Genomic DNA, 17,735 nt, shown 5'->3' with positions numbered 1-17,735 from the left:
TCCCATTTTCACTCTGCAACCAAGATATACAGTGAGAACTGATGGTGATGGATAAAGTTGATGTGAAATACATTTTCAGCACACTATGTCAGCATAGACTTAGATGACCATCTCTTATGAAGTGGTATAGTTTCCAGGGCTATGGTAGCAAATTATTCTTAAGAAGGAGAATGGAATGGCATCCTGTGTTTGTTTTCAGCAGTGAGGTCAGACTACATGAATATGTTAGAAACTAAACATTTCAGAGAAACACTAAGCTCTAATAAAGGCAATTGCTATTTAATAGCCATAATGGTTATCCTACAAGTTATATTGGTTATTAAACTAAAATGGATTAATGGATTTTGGTCACTACTCTCAGTGTAGAATTTGAAATGATGACCTAGAGGTATGCAGTGTAATCCATTGATTCTGAACTAACATGTTTTGATTTATAACCTAAACTTTAATATGAGTTTGGAAGTATTTGGAGATTTAGGGCTTTAATTAAAAGGGACTTTACTTATTCTGTACCTATGGGAAAAATCTTTATTGAATAGATAGTCAAAGTGCTGTTGATCAGCCAAGATTGCTGGCTACATTTAGAGATGGCTGGCTAACTAGGCCAGCTAGTGCTAAAAATTCAGAGCTAAATGGCTAATTTGTTCCTCGTGACCAGATTTTGCCGCATGGGAAAATTTTCATCCCCATGGTATCTAGCTACCTAACTCTGTAGTTGGGCAGTTAGATCCTTTTGACTATCATCTGCATAGTGTATATTAATCTTCCTATGCATATATATTTTTTTAACTTCACGATTCAAGAGGAATACTTGTAATCTGATCTCTCACTATTATGTCTGTGACTTAATTTCTGATACAGTTCTAATTCATGTTAATTCTTTTTTCTGATTGATTATCTCACTTGCTTAAATATTATTTGTGCTTTTAACATACTGATAGCTGACCACATCTTCACTATGCCAGTACTGTAGTTATAATTTGTAGTCTATTATCTTTGAAATATCTATAAATAGAAATTCCATGCTTGACGGGGAAGAGTATAGCAGTGGTATGGTGAAACAGATTATGAAAAGATAACAGATTAGACAAGCTACTAAACATGGAAATGTAATAACAATGGGATATTTCAATTATCCCAATACTGATTGGTTGAATGTCTCATCAGGGCAAATCAGGGAGCTTAAGTTTCAAGACACCATAAATGACTGCTTCATGGAGCAACTGATCTTAGAGCTGATGGAGGTGGGGCTGCTATAGATCAACTTCTTGCTGGAATGCAGGATATGGTGCAAGGGAGTAACAGTGATGGAGCAACTCGGCAATAGTTATCATAATGGAATCGAATTTGAAATAATTACTGGAGGGAAAATAATACATCAATTGCAATATGATATAACGTTAAAAAAGACTGTGTGTAAACAAAGTATTTTGTGTGAGAAAAGGCTGGTACCCTCCCTAAGCTAAGAGCTGCTCCCACGTTATCACGTGTGTTGGCAGAAGTAGGATATCATGTCTAATCCCAGCATAGACCAGAGACCCAGGCTACAAAAGTCTTTGAGATCTGACTGCAGCGGCAGCCCTGAAAGCTGTTCCCAACAGGCTAAAGGACCTAGCCCTGCCCAGATAGAGAGGAAAATATAATGAGTCACAGCTGAACAGGATAGGGGTATTTTTTAGAAACAAAAGGAATGTTTTTCCCCCTTTTCCATATCTTCATTGAAGTGACTGTATGTACTCCTCTAAATACAGAGAGGTTTCAGTTACAGGAAAAAATGTCAAGCTACTATGGAGCAATTACTCCAGTACCTCATAAAGAATAACAGCAATTGCAAGGCATAGTATGAGACCAGTGGGCACAGCAGCAAGTCCTGCAAGAGCAACTGGACAAACAGGCTTCCTTGATACAAATAGCTTAATTGGTCACTCCAGTTATCTAGCCTGGTCCACCTTAAGGGACACCTAGGTGGAAAAGGGGAGACAGATAAAAGGGGAGACAGATAAAAGCTCAGGCCAGAGAAGAACAGGAGGCCCATGACAGGAATATAAAGTAGCAAACAGTTCTCCAAGACTGTATATATCTGAGTGCCATACTTTTGAGAGAAAACTTCTAAGGTAAGCAGACTTTTCTGCTGATTATGCTTTGCTGTAAACAATCTATTTGTGTGAGAAAAGGCTGGAGTCCAGACTGTTTCTGTCTTCCAGAACCCTCCCTAAACCAAGGTCTGCTTCCATGTTATCACACTTGCCAAAGTGGCAAAAGCTAATAATAACATCTTTTTCAAATACATAAATAAGAAACCTGTGAGATAGTCAGTTGGGCCATTAGATGACTTGGTGGGGGGGAGGGGGTGCATTCAGAGAGGATAAATCCATAGCAGAAAAATGAAATGATTCTTTGCTTTGGTCTTTACTGAGGAAGATGTTGGGGAGATATCTACATCTAAACTATGTTGGGTTTGAGGCATAGTATGGACTCTTGATCACTGTGGAGACTACTCCTCCCATGGGGAGGGGCCCCGTGGGGAACCACAGCGATAGGCTAGACTCGGAGAGCAGACACTGGAGATGGAAAGCTTTATTGTACTGCTGAAGATAGATGGTAATAAGGCAGGAAGAGATGGCACTGAAGTCCAGCAAGGTGCCAATACATTCAGACAGCCTCAGATGGAAAGTCTCACCCAGATGTACAAGGTTGGTAGTGTTCCGCAGAGCGGGATAAGCCGAATCTGGTGGGTGGAAATGGAGAGCTGGATCATAGAGGTACTCACTGAAGAGTAGGGCAGGAATTCTTCTGGTAGTTGGTGATGGTGGGACCAGCAGTCCGTGATGCAGGATACTTCTGAGCCAGATAGGCCCTCAAGGAGCGAGTATTCGGAAGCACAGATTATCCTGTAAGAGAAGAAAGACCCCCGAGGAGCGGTTGTCTTAGTTAGTAGAAGAAAGTCTCGAAGGGTAATTGGAAGCAGGAGGCCCCTGAGGAGCGGGTGCCCAGAGCTTCTTCAGGAGCGAAATACCCCAGAGGGTAGCGAGGAGTCTAAGCGTGCAGCTTAGAAGTGGTCAGAGTAGCTAAACCGAAGTCCTTGCTAACTCGTTCGTTATGAGCAGAGCGGAGGCTTAAATACCTGGAGGTATTGACGTCATGTGGTAGGGACGCCCCCGAGGATCCTGCCATGACATTTATTTTATTTATTATTATTTTTTTTTATATACCGACATTCAATCTCAATTGAGATATCACACCGGTTTACATTCAGGTACTGTAGGTATTTTTCTATCCCCAGAGGGCTTACAATCTAAGTTTTTTTACATGTAGATAAGCATAGGCAGCGTGCGCACGCGCACCCTAGGAGGCCACAGGAAGGAGCATGGGGGCCGGGGATGCCCATGCTGAGTTGGAGACACCGAGGGTTTCGGTACTCTGCACCGGAGGGAGCCATTTTACCCATGGAGGTGGAGAAAGGCAAAAATGAGGTGAGGCAGAGCGATCGCAGCCGTCTGCGACAGACGGGTGCAACAAACTACTCTTTATAATTGATGTTTCTGAAGAACTGAATCAGATCAGTGTGAATCTGGAAGAAACACTAGAGCAAATTGACAAGCTAAATAGTGGCAGATCACTGGGACCTGATGTTGTTCCCACCTGCATTTTAAAGGACCTAAAATATGAAATTTCAGACTTCCTACTGGTAATCTGTAACCTGTGATTCAAATCTGCTTCTATACCTGAGAACTGGAAGGTAACAAATACTACGCCAATTTTCAAAAAGGGCTCTGTTGGTGTCCCAAGTAACACAGACCGGGAGTCTGACATCAGTGCTTGGTAAAATGGTAGAAGCTATTATTAAGAACAAAATAAACATGGTTTATGGGGAAAAGCCATCATACTTTTAGCAAATGGAAGTCATGCCTTACTAACTTGTTAGAATTCTTTGAAAGTATGACTAAGCACATGGATAAAGATGAGCTGATGAATATTTATTTGGATTTTTAGAGCCTCCTCAGAAAACTAAAAAATAATGGGATAGGAAGTGGTCTTGCTGTTGACTGCTAACTGGTTTAATGATAGTAAACAAAACGTTTAGTCAGTTTTCTCAATGGCGAAAGGTAAATAGTGTGCATTGCTGAAGGATCTGTACTGGATACAGTGTTTAACTTAACGATCTGGAAAAGGGGGCAGTGAGTGAAGTGATTAAATTTGCAGGTGGCTCAAAAATATTCAAAGTAGTAAAACAAAAGCAGGAACTGCAGAAGGGCATTGAAGACTGAGGACCTGGGCATCTAAATGGCAGATGAAATTTATTGTGGACAAGTATAAAGTGATGCAGGGAGAAAATAAAATCCAAACTATACAGATACAGGATAATGTGTTAAGAGTAACCACCCAGGAAAAGGATCTTGAAGTCATTGTGTGGCAGTCAAAAAAGCAAGTAGAATGTTAGGAAATATGGAAAGTAAAATGGCGAATATCTTAATGCCTCTATACACATCTGTGGTGCAACCATACCTTGAATATTGTGTGCAGTTCCGGTTGCTCCCATTAAAAAAAGATATAGTGGAACTAGAAAAAGTACAGAGAAGGATACAAATGATAAAGGGGATGGAATGGCCTCCTTTTGAAGAAAGGCTGAACAGGTTAGGGCTCTTCAGCTTCAAGAAGAGACAACTGAGAAGGGATATGATTGAGGTTTATAAAATCATGAGTGTAGTGGAACAGGTAAATAGTGAACAGATATTTACCCTTTCAAATAGTATTAGGACTAGGACACATGTCAATGAAACTAGCAGGTAGAAGACTATAAGAAATTGGAGAAAATATTTTTTTCACTTAGAGGGTAACTTTCAAACAACTTCATGAAGTCCCATATACATGCATGCATGGCTGTGCAGAGATATATGACAGTATTTTATAATCTGTGCATATAGGTACATGCAGATTATAATATGCATATGTCCACCCCCAAACATACACGCATATGTATGGTTACACTTGAATACTTGCAGTGAATAGAAAGTGTGTATTTAAATGAATTGAAAGCATGAATTTTCCACCTATTTTAAAAACATATGTATGTACTGTATATTTTATGGGTGAAATAAATTGCAACTTGCTCATGTAAAAATCCTGTTTACGCATGGAAGTTGGTGTATTTTAAAACTTGCGCACATAATTGACATCACCAGTTTGCTGAAAGTTTCACCAATTCACCCAGTCCTTCTCCATGTCATTGACAACCTCCTAGTTATTCACTAAGGGGTAGATTTTATAAATGTACGCGCGGGCGTACTTTTGTTCGTGCACCAGGCGCGAACAAAAGTACGCTGGATTTTACAAGATACGCGCGTAGCCGCGCGTATCTTGTAAAATCCGGGGTCGGCGCGCGCAAGGGGGTGCACATTTGTGCAACCTGCGCGCGCCGAGCCCAGCGCGCGCTGCCTGCTCCCTCCGAGGCCGCTCCGATTCGGAGCGGCCTCGGAGGGAACTTTCCTTCCGCCTCTCCTCACCTTCCCTCCCTTCCCCTACCTAACCCACCCACCCCCGGCCCTATCTAAACCCCCCCACCTTTGTTGGCAGATTTACGCCTGCGGAAAACAGGTGTAAATCTGCGCGCGCCAGCAGGCTGCTGGCACACCATCACCCGACCCAGGGGCTGGTTCAGAGGCCTCGACCATACCCCCGGGCCGGTGACACGCCCCCTGACAATCCCCTCCATGCAAGCCCCGGGACTTACGCGCGTCCCGGGGCTTGCGCGCAGGGAGGGTTTGGGGGGTACGCACATATCGTACCACGCGTACCCCTTTGAAAATCTACCCCTCTGAACTTCCTCCCCCCCCACCCTCGGCACCCTGACCTCCCACCCAATCAATAGTACGTGATAGACGAGTCCGATATAAATTGCGCAAGATAATTAGCAGGTCTAAAATTATGCAAGTAAGTTGACATGCATGCATGCAAGTCTCTTATGAAACAGCAACTTATGTATGTAGCTATTGGCCCAGCTCTAGAATGTCCCTAGACCACCCCTTTTATACACGAGACTGAAAATATGTGCGCACTTTTGATGTTTTTAAAATAGAATGTTCACAAGTACAAGCTATTTGCACATATTTATATATGCTAATTTTTATGTTTGTAAATGTTTTGAAAATTCAGCCCTCAGTGAGCTGTGGAATTTGGTCAAGGCATCTAATATAGCTGGGTTTAAAAGAGGTTTGGGCAAGTTCCTGGAGGAAAAGTGCATAAACAATTATTTGCCAAATGGATTCAGGGAAACTCACTGCTTAATCCTGGGAGTTAACAATGCATTGGCTCTACTCCTTGGGATCTGCCTGGTACTTCCTAATGATCCAGAATGGCCACTGTCAAAGGCAGGATGCTGTTCTCAGTGGATCATGGTCTGACCCAGTATGTGGCATATCTTAGGTTCTTCTTATTTACTCACATAATTCAAACATGCACACCAATTGATAGATTTAAGACAAGTGGCAAGTGATAAATATTTGTAACATGGTTATTGCTGAAATGTGTAGCAGCAGAGGTCAGACATGGCACTTTGGCAGATGCATAAACATTTACAAAAGCATCCATTGTTTCCTTGGTGTGTCGTTAGCACTAAGATACAGCATTATATTAAGTGTAGTTGAAAAAATTTACCAGAGTGAGCAAAACTAGGGCCAGATATACGGGTCTATCCTGTACCGAGCGGTAGGAAGAGCTGCGTTAGTGCCTGCGGCACCCGCGGGTGCCGCACACACAGTGCAGCACACCTACCGCTCGATCCTGAACATTAATTTTATGTGAATGTAAACCGCGTCCGTGAAGCCTTAGGCCCGCGCAACCCATTTTACTGGATAGAGCGCCTATACAGTATCCTGGGTGCGCGGGCCTAACGCTTCACGCCACGCTGGTATCTGTCATTTCAAATGTCATTTGAAATGACAGATACCAGGAAGTCGGGACTGCCAGTCCCCCCTCCCCTCCTCCCGAAGCAGGGCGCGAAAAGCAGCCTTGCTCCGGGAGGAGCAAAGAATAGACACTGACAGCGGCAAAGCGAAAAAAACCAAAAGCAATTTTGGTTTTTTTTTCAAAATTTTGGTTTTTTTCCAAAAGCGACAATTTTGGTTTTTTTCCAAAAGCGACTTACTTTTGGGATCTGTCAAGATCCCAAAAGTAAGTCGCTTTGGACGCCTGCACAACTTACTTTTTTTTGCAGCCATCAGCAGGAACACATGGCGATCGTGGCTCCCGTAGCTCCTCCCGACGAAGATGGCCGCCTGCACGGGGGAAAGCATGCAATTGGCCGCTCAAGACGTGGCGTCACATCCCGTGACGCCAAACGTCGTGACGTCACGTCTTCAGCGGCCAATTGCACGCTTTCCCCCGTGCAGGCGGCCATCTTCGTCTGGAGGAGCTACGGGAGCCACGATCGCCATGTGTTCCTGCTGATGGCTGCAAAAAAAAGTAAGTTGTGCAGGCGTCCAAAAGCGACTTACTTTTGGGATCTTGACAGATCCCAAAAGTAAGTCGCTTTTGGAAAAAACCAAAATTGTCGCTTTTGGAAAAAAACCAAAATTTTGAAAAAAAACCAAAATTGCTTTTGGTTTTTTTTCGCTTCGCCACTGTCAGTGTCTATTCTCCCCTCCTCCCGCAGCAAGGCTGAAAAAGCAGCTCCGGGAGGAGGGAAGAACTGACAGTGGCGAAGCAACTTACTTTTTGCAGCCCCCTCCGGACATTGGAGGGGGGCTGCAACGTTTTTTTCGCTTTTTTTTTTTTTGCTTCGGGAGGAGGAGAGAGGACTGGGGCTGCCACGGAGACCGGCACCCACGATCGCGGCCGGGGCAGGTGAGCGGGGGCTGGGGGAAAGCTTGCCACCTACCCTTACCTCTGCCTCTACCGCAGGGTCAGGGTAGGCGGTAAGTTTGCAGGTTAAACGCGCGACAAAATGGCAGGGAAAGATAGCGATAGTCGGGGCGCGGGTTACGGGATGCTAGGGAATAGCTAATTCGCTCGTTTGCATGCAATATCCATGCCGCGTGCGGAAGGGGTTGGCCGGGGATTTTAGGACGCGGTAGGAGTAGGTTATAGTGGATTCGGGATCGCAGGAAGGGATAACGCGGCCGGAAAGTGAGTAAAACGCGGCTTAGGAGCAGGGTAAACGCAGCCGCACTTTACAGGATAGACCTGATAGTAAGTATTTTTTCCATTGAGAATAACACTTTAGTACATCTGGCCCTGAGGAGTAAACTTTCAGACTTAGGCAGGGGTTGTATGTCTAAAATTGCCAATATATGCACATTAGTAATCTCTATGCATGGTAGGTGAATTTTCAGAATGGTGGGAGTACTTGCCTACTGTTGCTACCATGTGCAAAAGTAAGTGTGTACAAAAAGGGCATTTCAAGAGTGTTCTGAGGCAGGATTTGGATGTATATGCTAATTTTATAAACTGAGTGCAAGTATACATCATCAACATGCATGCATGCTTTTACACCTGCCTAGGGTCGGTTCTAGTTTTTTTCCATCGATAAGCGAGTGAATGAGCCATGCTGAATCGGTGCGATGTCCTCTGGTGGCGCGGATCAGAATTTTCTCCCAATAGCAGAGCTCTGCTCTGCCCATGTGCGGGTGTTCCTGTGCGCATCCCTCAATCATCATCAAATGGTTTTAGTCAGTTGCATTTTTTTCCGCATTGCATTTGGACGTGAATTTTTTTCTCTTCCTCAGTCGCACTCTTCTATAACTAATGTCGACGACAAAGAAGGCTCCAGGCTTCAAATACTAATGTTGTGGGCACATCATGTCCGCCACGGATGGACACAATTTCTGTTATCTTTGCTTCGGTCCAGACCACGACCAGGCTTCCTGTAGGGACTGCAGCAACATGTCCTCATGAGTCTGGAGGCAAAAAGTTGACAAGATTGCAGGGCTTCTTGGAGAAGTGACCTTTTCACACTCTGGTAGTTATGCGTCCTCCCCTCGCCACTAGATTAAATCGTCGCCAGGCCCGAAGCCTCACACTCTGACAGAGTCCCGAAAAAGGGCTTCTTCGGAGGACATTGTGACTCAACAAAAGAAAAAGTACCACAAATCACCTGAAAACCAGGCCAACAATTTTAAAAGCCAGTGTTTCAGATACTCATTCAGCGCCGGCAGGACCATCTGCTATGGCACACAGCAAGCCCAAGGGAGTTGATACGAGACTGTCAACTCATTTTTCTGTATCGTCCCAAGCCACCGAAGCATCGGCACATATTGCACCCCGGCCATCTGCATTGAATGAGGCCATCGATGCATTGGCGCACGATGCACCCTGGCCATCTGTGACGATTTAAGCCATTGACGCATCGCTGAATGAAACATCTCCATCATCTCGTGACAAACCAGTGTTGGCCAAAAGTAAACCTGTGTTGGATAACCATGCATTGGTGCCAGTCCATGGCACAAAGTATCGGAGAAAACACAAGCATGAAGCAGAAAAGCCAACTGCGCCACGTGAGCTCATTCCACATGATGCAGAATTGCATCCAACGACACAGTCCAGATTCTTAAAACCCCCACGGGAAGACCTTGACCTTCTCGAAGATCTAAACCCGAAGTTTCAATATCAGGAGAAACCTACATCTAGAGATACGTATAATGCCTCTAGAGAACAAACGTCCTGGGACCTAGCAGTGGCAGTAGACTTGGGGCCCATTCTACAGACCTTCCAACCCAGGTCTTTGTCCCCATGAGCAAGATCCCCCTCTATTATCTCCTTGGGATCTTCTCACCGCAGTCAGCACGTATATTCAAGTCTATCACTGGAAGGTAGAAGAAGAAAGAAAGTTTCTCAACTCCAGGAACCACTATATACCAAACCTAAGAAAATGATGAAGGAGCCTCTGTCCGTCAGACCCCTTTACTTTCCAACCTCAGATATTTACAGAGTGGCTGTGCAACCATGTATGGGCCACTGTTCAGTATCCCCATCTACCACCATACAGCGTCTGCTTCCAAGTTCTCCAGGACATAGCTCCACAGAGAATATGCACCAAATCTCAACCATTCTATCCGGATTTTTTGCCTCTCACTATCCAGAAGTCAGTCCTTCGAGGTTATGCACCTCAGACTCAGAGCAAGCCATATACCTTCAGGCAATGTATCTCCCAGGTGAAGTGAACACACAGGCAGACAAGCTCAGGGGAGTATTTCATTCACACGAGTGGCTCCTTGTTCAAAATGTGGCAGACAGGCTCCAAGTGTCCCTCGCTCAGCACACTCAGCAAGAACAGAGAGTTCCTTGATTGGCAGCCCGCGACCCTGGCCCAACCAAAGTAGGGTTGCTGGCTAATAGGAACAAAAAATGGGGAACCCCAAAAGCAAAATTGAACTGGTCATGAAGCCCCGAACCAAAGGCTCCAACAAACAGAGATCCAGGACAAGATAAAGAATGCAAAACAAGTGTCTTGTCTTCCCAACACGGCCTTGGCAAACAAGAGGAAGAGAAAAAAAATGGAAGCCTCTGTGGCCACAGTGGATCTTTACGAACCTGGCTATAACTTAGCTACCCTGATTCCAGGCAGCCTCCCATCATGTGACAAGAGAGTCCACAAAAACTTTGGCTAGCTCAGCAGAGTCAAAAGTATGGACCCGCACTTCATGCCAAATCTTCAGATGGGCTGGAAACAGCAAAGCAAATTTGATGCCTTGATTATGCAGGGAAGAGCAGATCGCTGAGAAACCCCTCCGTGCCTCAGACACTGGAGCTGAGAAATCTTGAAAAATGCGAATAGAGTGAGACTGATAACAACAATTCTGACTTTGAACGGGATGCCCGCCAAATCTCTGCTTTGTGCGCCGAATTCAAAATTTTTGCAATAATGAGCCTCGGATGGCCCGAGGACGGGGCCTTCACTCCAAGCCAATGGGCCTGCTCCACCACCAGCTTCCCCTGTAGTGGGGCAAGGTTAGCACATCTGGGAGCCAGGTTTCCAAGATCGTACACAATGATCGCTCCTCAGTGCTCTCGGGAAACCCCAGGAACCGAAGATTATCATGGTGCGTCCGGTTTTCTAATTCATCAACATTTGTTTGCAAATCCTTTAAGGCTTTATCGTGAGCCACCATCCTGGTTGCAGTAGCAGTCCCGGCGTCTTCGAGCTCTGAGATCCGCGTTTCGGCAATGTTTAAACGCGGGGGCAATGCGGCTAAGGTGTCGCGGACCTCCCCCAGCTGGTCTGTGAGTACAGTCCATTTTTCATCTAATGCCTCTCATATTGCCTTTTTAATATCGGCAAGCGGCAGCGGGGGGGAGGGGGACTCACTTTCTGCAGCGGTCGCCATCTTTAAATCGAGAGCCCCCATTTTATCTTTGTCCCTTTTGCTGTTCTTAGTTGTCATCGGGAGAGATGGCTTGCTCCGGAAACTGACAGGGGACATAAGCCCTGTCCCCAGCGAGGTCCTGTGTTAAAATTCAGCTCGTAGCGCAGTAGGTTGGTACGCGATTAGTGAGGCGGGACCGGAGCCAGGGAGAAACACGCCTTCCCAGCTTACCACATCACGTGACCTCCATATATGCACATACTTTTATAAAATAAGTGTAGAAACTATATAGAGCACTGCATTTAAATAATGTGCATGTACTGAAACCTACACCTGTACTTTTGAAGCGGTGATTTATAGTATTTTATAAACTATGTGGCTCCCACTGCACAGTTGATAAAATGCAGGCATAACTTCAGGCGCACTGATTTATCCATGTATGTGCTGAATTATGCAAACTATTGAAATTTACCCTTCTTATGTCCAGGAGGTAGTGCAGAAATTATTAATGATTAGGGACACAAATTTGAGATGATTTTCAAGGGTATATCAATCATAGTAAAGTTACAGGTCTTCCTGATATGCACATCAAATACACTTCTTTTTTTTTTTTTGTTTAACCAGCTTGTTAAGAAATGTATGAAGTTGGTCCAATAAAAAGACATCACTTAATTTTTTTGGTTTATTGACCTTGGTTTCCTGTTGTATAACCATATATTTTTAAGGGACATTGTTTTGTATTATAATAATTATTTTTATAAATATTTTACTTGACTGCTTTTATGCCCCTACTCTACAGTATGGTATAATATTTCCTAGACATTATCACAGCTTTTTTTTAAAGGTAAGGCTAAGTTAAATTCTTTAAGGTGACATTTTAAAGAATTGCACATGTAAAATCAGCACATATGTATGTAAATAGCATATACTTGTGTATATGCTATTTTATAATCCTCAAAATATAGGTGTAAATAAGGGTATGTGAATAAATTTGTATGGGTAAAAAAGGGGTGGGCCAGGAATGTTCTGAAGAGGAGCCAACATTTGTGTGAGTAAGTTGCTGTTTTATAAGCAATTTACACATGTAAATGTGTTAGCTTACTCATGTATCTTTACACCTGCTTTATATCTGGAGTAAATGATCATAAATGTCTTAAAAATGAAATACTGCTTGGGTGGGAGGTCTGGGTGAAATGGGGAAGTTCAGACTGAAGAGCCAGGAGGGTCTTGATGAACTGCAGATGGGACTGAGTGAACTGGTAGACTAATTGGTAAAACTGGTAATTTTGGGAGGCGTCCAAGTTGGTGGTATGAACGGGTCACAGAGCGACTGCTGTCCTATCTCTGTTTCTTGTTGAATCTCCAAGTTTCTGATGTCTTCCAAAAGAAAGGGAAGGGTGCATGTCTTTCCTTCCTAGGCTTCTCAACCTTTTGGGCAGCAGTCAAGTGTGAGCTTTGTCTCCCAGATTCCTACATTATCTGTCTAAATGTTTTTCGAATATGAACTTCATAAATGTGTGTTTCTTTGGTCAAGTTTTAAAATTTTTTCCTGATTTGTCTCAAGTAAATCAGGAGCAGCATAAATAAGTTTTAGCCCTTAGATTGGAGGCTTTCTCTTTGGGTGCCTCATTTGTATTGAGATATCCATGTAAGTACAATAGGCATTGCTATGTATTTTTAGCTCTGGAACAGCTGAGATCTTTTATTGATTCTAAACAACTGATACTATCCTCTTCAACTCCCAGTAAGGATTACATAATATGTCTGTTTTTGAATGCAAGAATATATACTCATGCTATTGCTGTTTTTTTTTATTTTGTTGTATTCCCTTGTGGTTTAACTCCTCTCTTTTTAATTGTGAGCTGATGTTTTTGAGAGAATTTTTATTTGAGGTTTTTCTTTTGGGTTGGTTTTAATTTTCTTGTTTCTGATGCAAAGTATGTTTTGTAAATATTTAAAATTTAATAAATGTAAATTTTTAAAAACCTGGCAATTTCATTGCTGTTTGCTTGTTAGAAAATCTCCTGACTTGCACCCGTAAAAGCTGACTTATGGTGGATAAATGCGTGTAAATTTCTCAGGTAAAATCTCCACGCATATATTTTTAAAGCTAGATGTAAAAATACATGAGTATTGCAGTTGTGTGCTACTTATCCAGATAAATTCCGATTTATCCGGCTAAATGTTGAAAGTGGCACTTGTCAGGATAGGTTTCGACTTATCCAGCTAAGTAGCGACACTTACCTGGACGAAGTCCGATTTATCTGGGTAAATAGCAGCAAAGCTAAACTGGATAAGACTTAGGCGGATAAGTAGCATTTTGAAACTTATCCGGTGAAGTAGAGACTCTGCTGCTGTTTAGCTGGATAAATCGGAACTTTTCTGGATAAGTACAATATGTGTTTGTACTTTTGCTTTTACATGCATTCATACATTGCAGGTTGCATTTATGTGTATTTTATAACTTGCGTATCATATATACGCAAGTTATAAAATACAGGAGTAGATTTTGCGAATCCACATACACATGTACATGGGCACGCGCATGTTTCAAAGTTATCCTCCCCATGTCACAAATAACAAGGCTCTCAAAATTGTTCGATATACAAAGGGAAGAACACCACAGAAGGATGATGTGAAAAGTCTTGTTTAGCTCACTGCTGAAAATTTACCCCAAATTCCACTCATACGTGTAGTTGTTGTGCAGTAACTGGGATTCCCTCTCCGGGAGCTGTGAATGTTGCTTTGTACAGCATCTTCAGCCACTACCATTTTGATAAGCAAAAACTGGGGCCACAAAACTATATTCCTCTATAATATATTTACATAATCATGGGTCATGTTTTAATCTAATTATGTGTAATATGGTAATCCATTTTGTTGTGATTGTGGACCCTTGAGCCAGGATGGGGATTAGTGCTACCACAGAGGGACAGCCCTATGTGGTTCCTGCCACCGGTAGGTGAAGGTGAGGTCAACCCAGCTGGAGCTTCCCCCAAACTAGCCCTCGTTCCCCGCAGGTTGAGCCCTTGGGTACTGGGGCCGGCAGGACTTAGGTGTGGGTTGCCTTGGTGAAGCAGGAGAGACAAGGTGAAGACGTGGTCAGGAGTCCGGGTCAGGGCTGGCAGCGGAGATGCACTACGAGAGTTTGGTCAGAGGATCCGGGGCAGGCAAGCAGAGACGAAGAAACCAGGCCAGGGCTCATACATATTCGTTGTGATAATCCTGAAATCCTCACTAGATAGGAGTGCCTCCAGGAGAGGGTTGGGAAACATTGACCTTTAAAACTGCTATACTAACCTTCCAATTTCCTTGTTTAAGGCTATTCTTTGGAATATCATCCACCAATTTAAATGAATTCCTTGACATCAAAGAGATCAGTTAGTTTGATGTAATACTGTATTTCAAATCCAGAGCCGTGCTATACATAGTGAAATGTATCCAATATTTCTTAGAAGTTCTGTGGTATCTGCATGACTGTTACTGAATCTATACATACAATTGTTATAGTACAACAGGTTGTACCAATAATGAAAATGTATCCCAAGTTTCTCATTAGAATTTCAGAAGACTAAATTTGATGACATTTGTTAGATCACTATACCTATTGAATAGGGTTGCCAACTTTATACTACAAAATTTCTTAACAATTGGATGGGCCAAGTAAAATTTTCACTGATGGTGTCCTTCCGCTTCCACACATGTACATTATTCCTGTGCTTGCCCCTCATTTCTCCTCCCCAATGCCCCCCCCCTTCCTAGGCTAAAGATGGCAGGAGGCCGCAGGGCCACGGCGCACGGTCTGGTCAAAGTGAATTAAAGATCATCTGGAAGACCCGGAAGTGTGTGTGAGAGCTTGTGTATATGGGAGAGCATGTGAGAGCTTGTGTCTATGTGTACGATAGCATTGGGAGCATGTGAGAGTGAGAGATTTTGTGTGTGTGTGTAAGGGAGAGCATGTGAGTGAGAGCTTGTGTGTGTCATATACCTAAATTTGTTTTATTATGTATGTGAGCTTGTAAACCGCCTAGACGGACATGTAAGTGCCCCCATGTGCGGTATATAAAAACTTTTAAATAAATAAAAAATAAAAATGTCATAGTATAAGCTTATTTATTTAAAATGTTTTTTAACCGCCTATCTACAATTCTAAGCAGTGTACAAATTTAACATCCATAATTATGGTACATAAAAATATTATTCACATAAATACAACAAACATAAGAAATAGCATATCATTTCCCTACTTCTTCAAGAATTATCAGCAGCATCATTATATCATGTCAGCACATTCTGTGCTATTTCACATATTGAAGGCTGCCTGGAAAAGAAAGGCTTTTACCAGTTTCGGCTTTCAGACACCCTAGCAGCGAGTTCCAAATTAGAGGACCCTGCGTGTAAAATAACCTATCATGTGACTCATCTAACCTAACCAGTTTAACAGATGACATGTCCAATATTAATTGGGAGCTATATCTTAAAGCCCTAAAAGGCTGGTATAGCTTCAGTGTGGAATTAAAACCACTTGAAGCCATCCCTTTTATGCTCTTGAATACCAAGAGTACCACCTTGAACTTGATTCTCCAGACGATGGATTTTATGTGATATGAAGTAGGGATTCTAGCAGCCACCTGTACTTCAGAATTTTGGATACATTGAAGCACTCTAGTCATATTCAAAGGTAGGTCAGTATATAGTGCATTGTAATAATCAACTGTTGACATTACCATTGAGTGTATAACTATCTTTAAATCACCTTCATTTAAGAACGGACGCAGCCATCGAAGCATCCGTAGCGAAATAGGATGCACGCACCACCTGTTTAATTTGTAATTGAAAAGACAGCTTAGTGTAAATAATTATACTCAAATTGCGGACTGCGTGAGAAATCTTAATATAAAACTATTATATAAGACTGTTAATTGAATAATAAAGATAAAACATTTAAATACACGACTCTGAAGCATGTCAAACTACAGAAAAAGAACCCAGCCATGTCAGCAATTTCAATTTCACATTTTTTTCCCCTCCTAAATATCCCCGAACCCTAAGATCCACCCACCCCACCCCACCCCTGAGACATAAGGTAATCAGTAGACAGATGAGTTACAAAAAATATGAAAACTATTAAAAGGAAAGTGTGATGGGAGAGCATGCGAGAGAGAGAGATTGTGAGTATGTACAGGAGAGCATGTGAGTGATAGATTGTGTGTGTATGAGAGATTGTGTGTGTATGGAGAGCATGTGAGAGTGAGAGCTTGTGTGTGTGTGTGGGAGAGCAGGTGAGAGCTTGTGTGTGTAAGAGCATATGAGTGAGAGCTTGCTTGTGTAGATGGGAGAAATTGTGAGAGTGCAAGCATTTGTGTGGGAGAGCATGAGAGAGTGAGAGCTTGTGTGAGTGGGGGAGAGAGTGAGCTTGTGTGTATGTGAGAGAGATCATGTGTGAGAACTTGTGTGTGTGTGTATGAGACAGCTTGTAAGAGAGAGAGGTAGTGTGTGTGCGGGGGGGAGAGAGGAAGGGAAGAAGATGGGAGAAGAATGAAGAAACAGAAAGAGAAGAGAGACCCTGAAAAAGGAATTAAAGACCAATAAGGTTAAAGTGGAAAAAGAAGACCAGGCCCAACTCATTGAAAAAATAAGATTAGACAACAAAGGGAAAAAATTGAGTTTTTAGCAATTATGATATGCCATCTTTGGGAATGTGAATTATTATTTTTTTTTAATATTTTGCTCTTTCTTTAAAGTTCTATTGTTCAGTCTGGTTTCTTAGGCTTTCTATTTCTATTTTGTCTAAAGGTTTCTGTTTCTTATTTGTAGTCCCTTATTTCTGTATTAGGAAAGAGTTAGTCTGTGTTCTGCCTGTGGGTGACTGAGGTGTATTTTCTCTGTAGAGATTTGTAGCAGTCCAGGTTGTTCTGTTTGGCCAATAGTTGGTATATTAGTGTTCCAGGCTTGGATATATATATATATATATATATATATATATATATATATTCCTTTTCCTAGGTTGCTGCTGTTTGATTTCTGAGAATTATTGCTGTGATTGTATGGTATGGCAAGGTTCTAGGTATCTTTTTTTTTTTTTTTTTTGCAGGGGTTTGTGTTACTTCACAAAATATTTGGCAGTGGAGGGAGTTTGTTTTGCTGAGATGACACCAAAATTTGAAAAGAAAATATATATTTGTATATTTCTTTGCATGTTCGGTTGTAATGTGAACTGTCCTAATTCTCTTCTTCACCTATTCTTAGGGTTATTATGATTATTGCTGTTTTATTGTAGTGTTAATGATCTCTGCCTTTTGGAGAGAGCATTCATGAAAGATTTTTGGATATTTGTTTTCTTACATGATTGGATCTGATGTTTCTGTTATATGTTCTTTGTTTACTTTTTACATGATATTCTACTTGTACATTTATAAACTGCATTAAATATAA

General features: G+C 42.4%; 1 protein-coding gene across 2 annotated transcripts in view; it reads left to right on the top strand.

Annotated features, from left to right (window-relative positions):
* Nucleotides 1-17,735, top strand: part of DCDC2 (doublecortin domain containing 2) — a 445,801-nt gene that overhangs the window by 235,627 nt on the left and 192,439 nt on the right. The gene's annotated exons all lie outside the window — the stretch shown is intronic.

Source organism: Rhinatrema bivittatum, chromosome 2 (assembly GCF_901001135.1).
Source record: "Rhinatrema bivittatum chromosome 2, aRhiBiv1.1, whole genome shotgun sequence".
NCBI classification, from domain to species: Eukaryota; Metazoa; Chordata; class Amphibia; order Gymnophiona; family Rhinatrematidae; genus Rhinatrema; species Rhinatrema bivittatum.
This window is presented reverse-complemented; position numbering and strand designations above follow the sequence as displayed.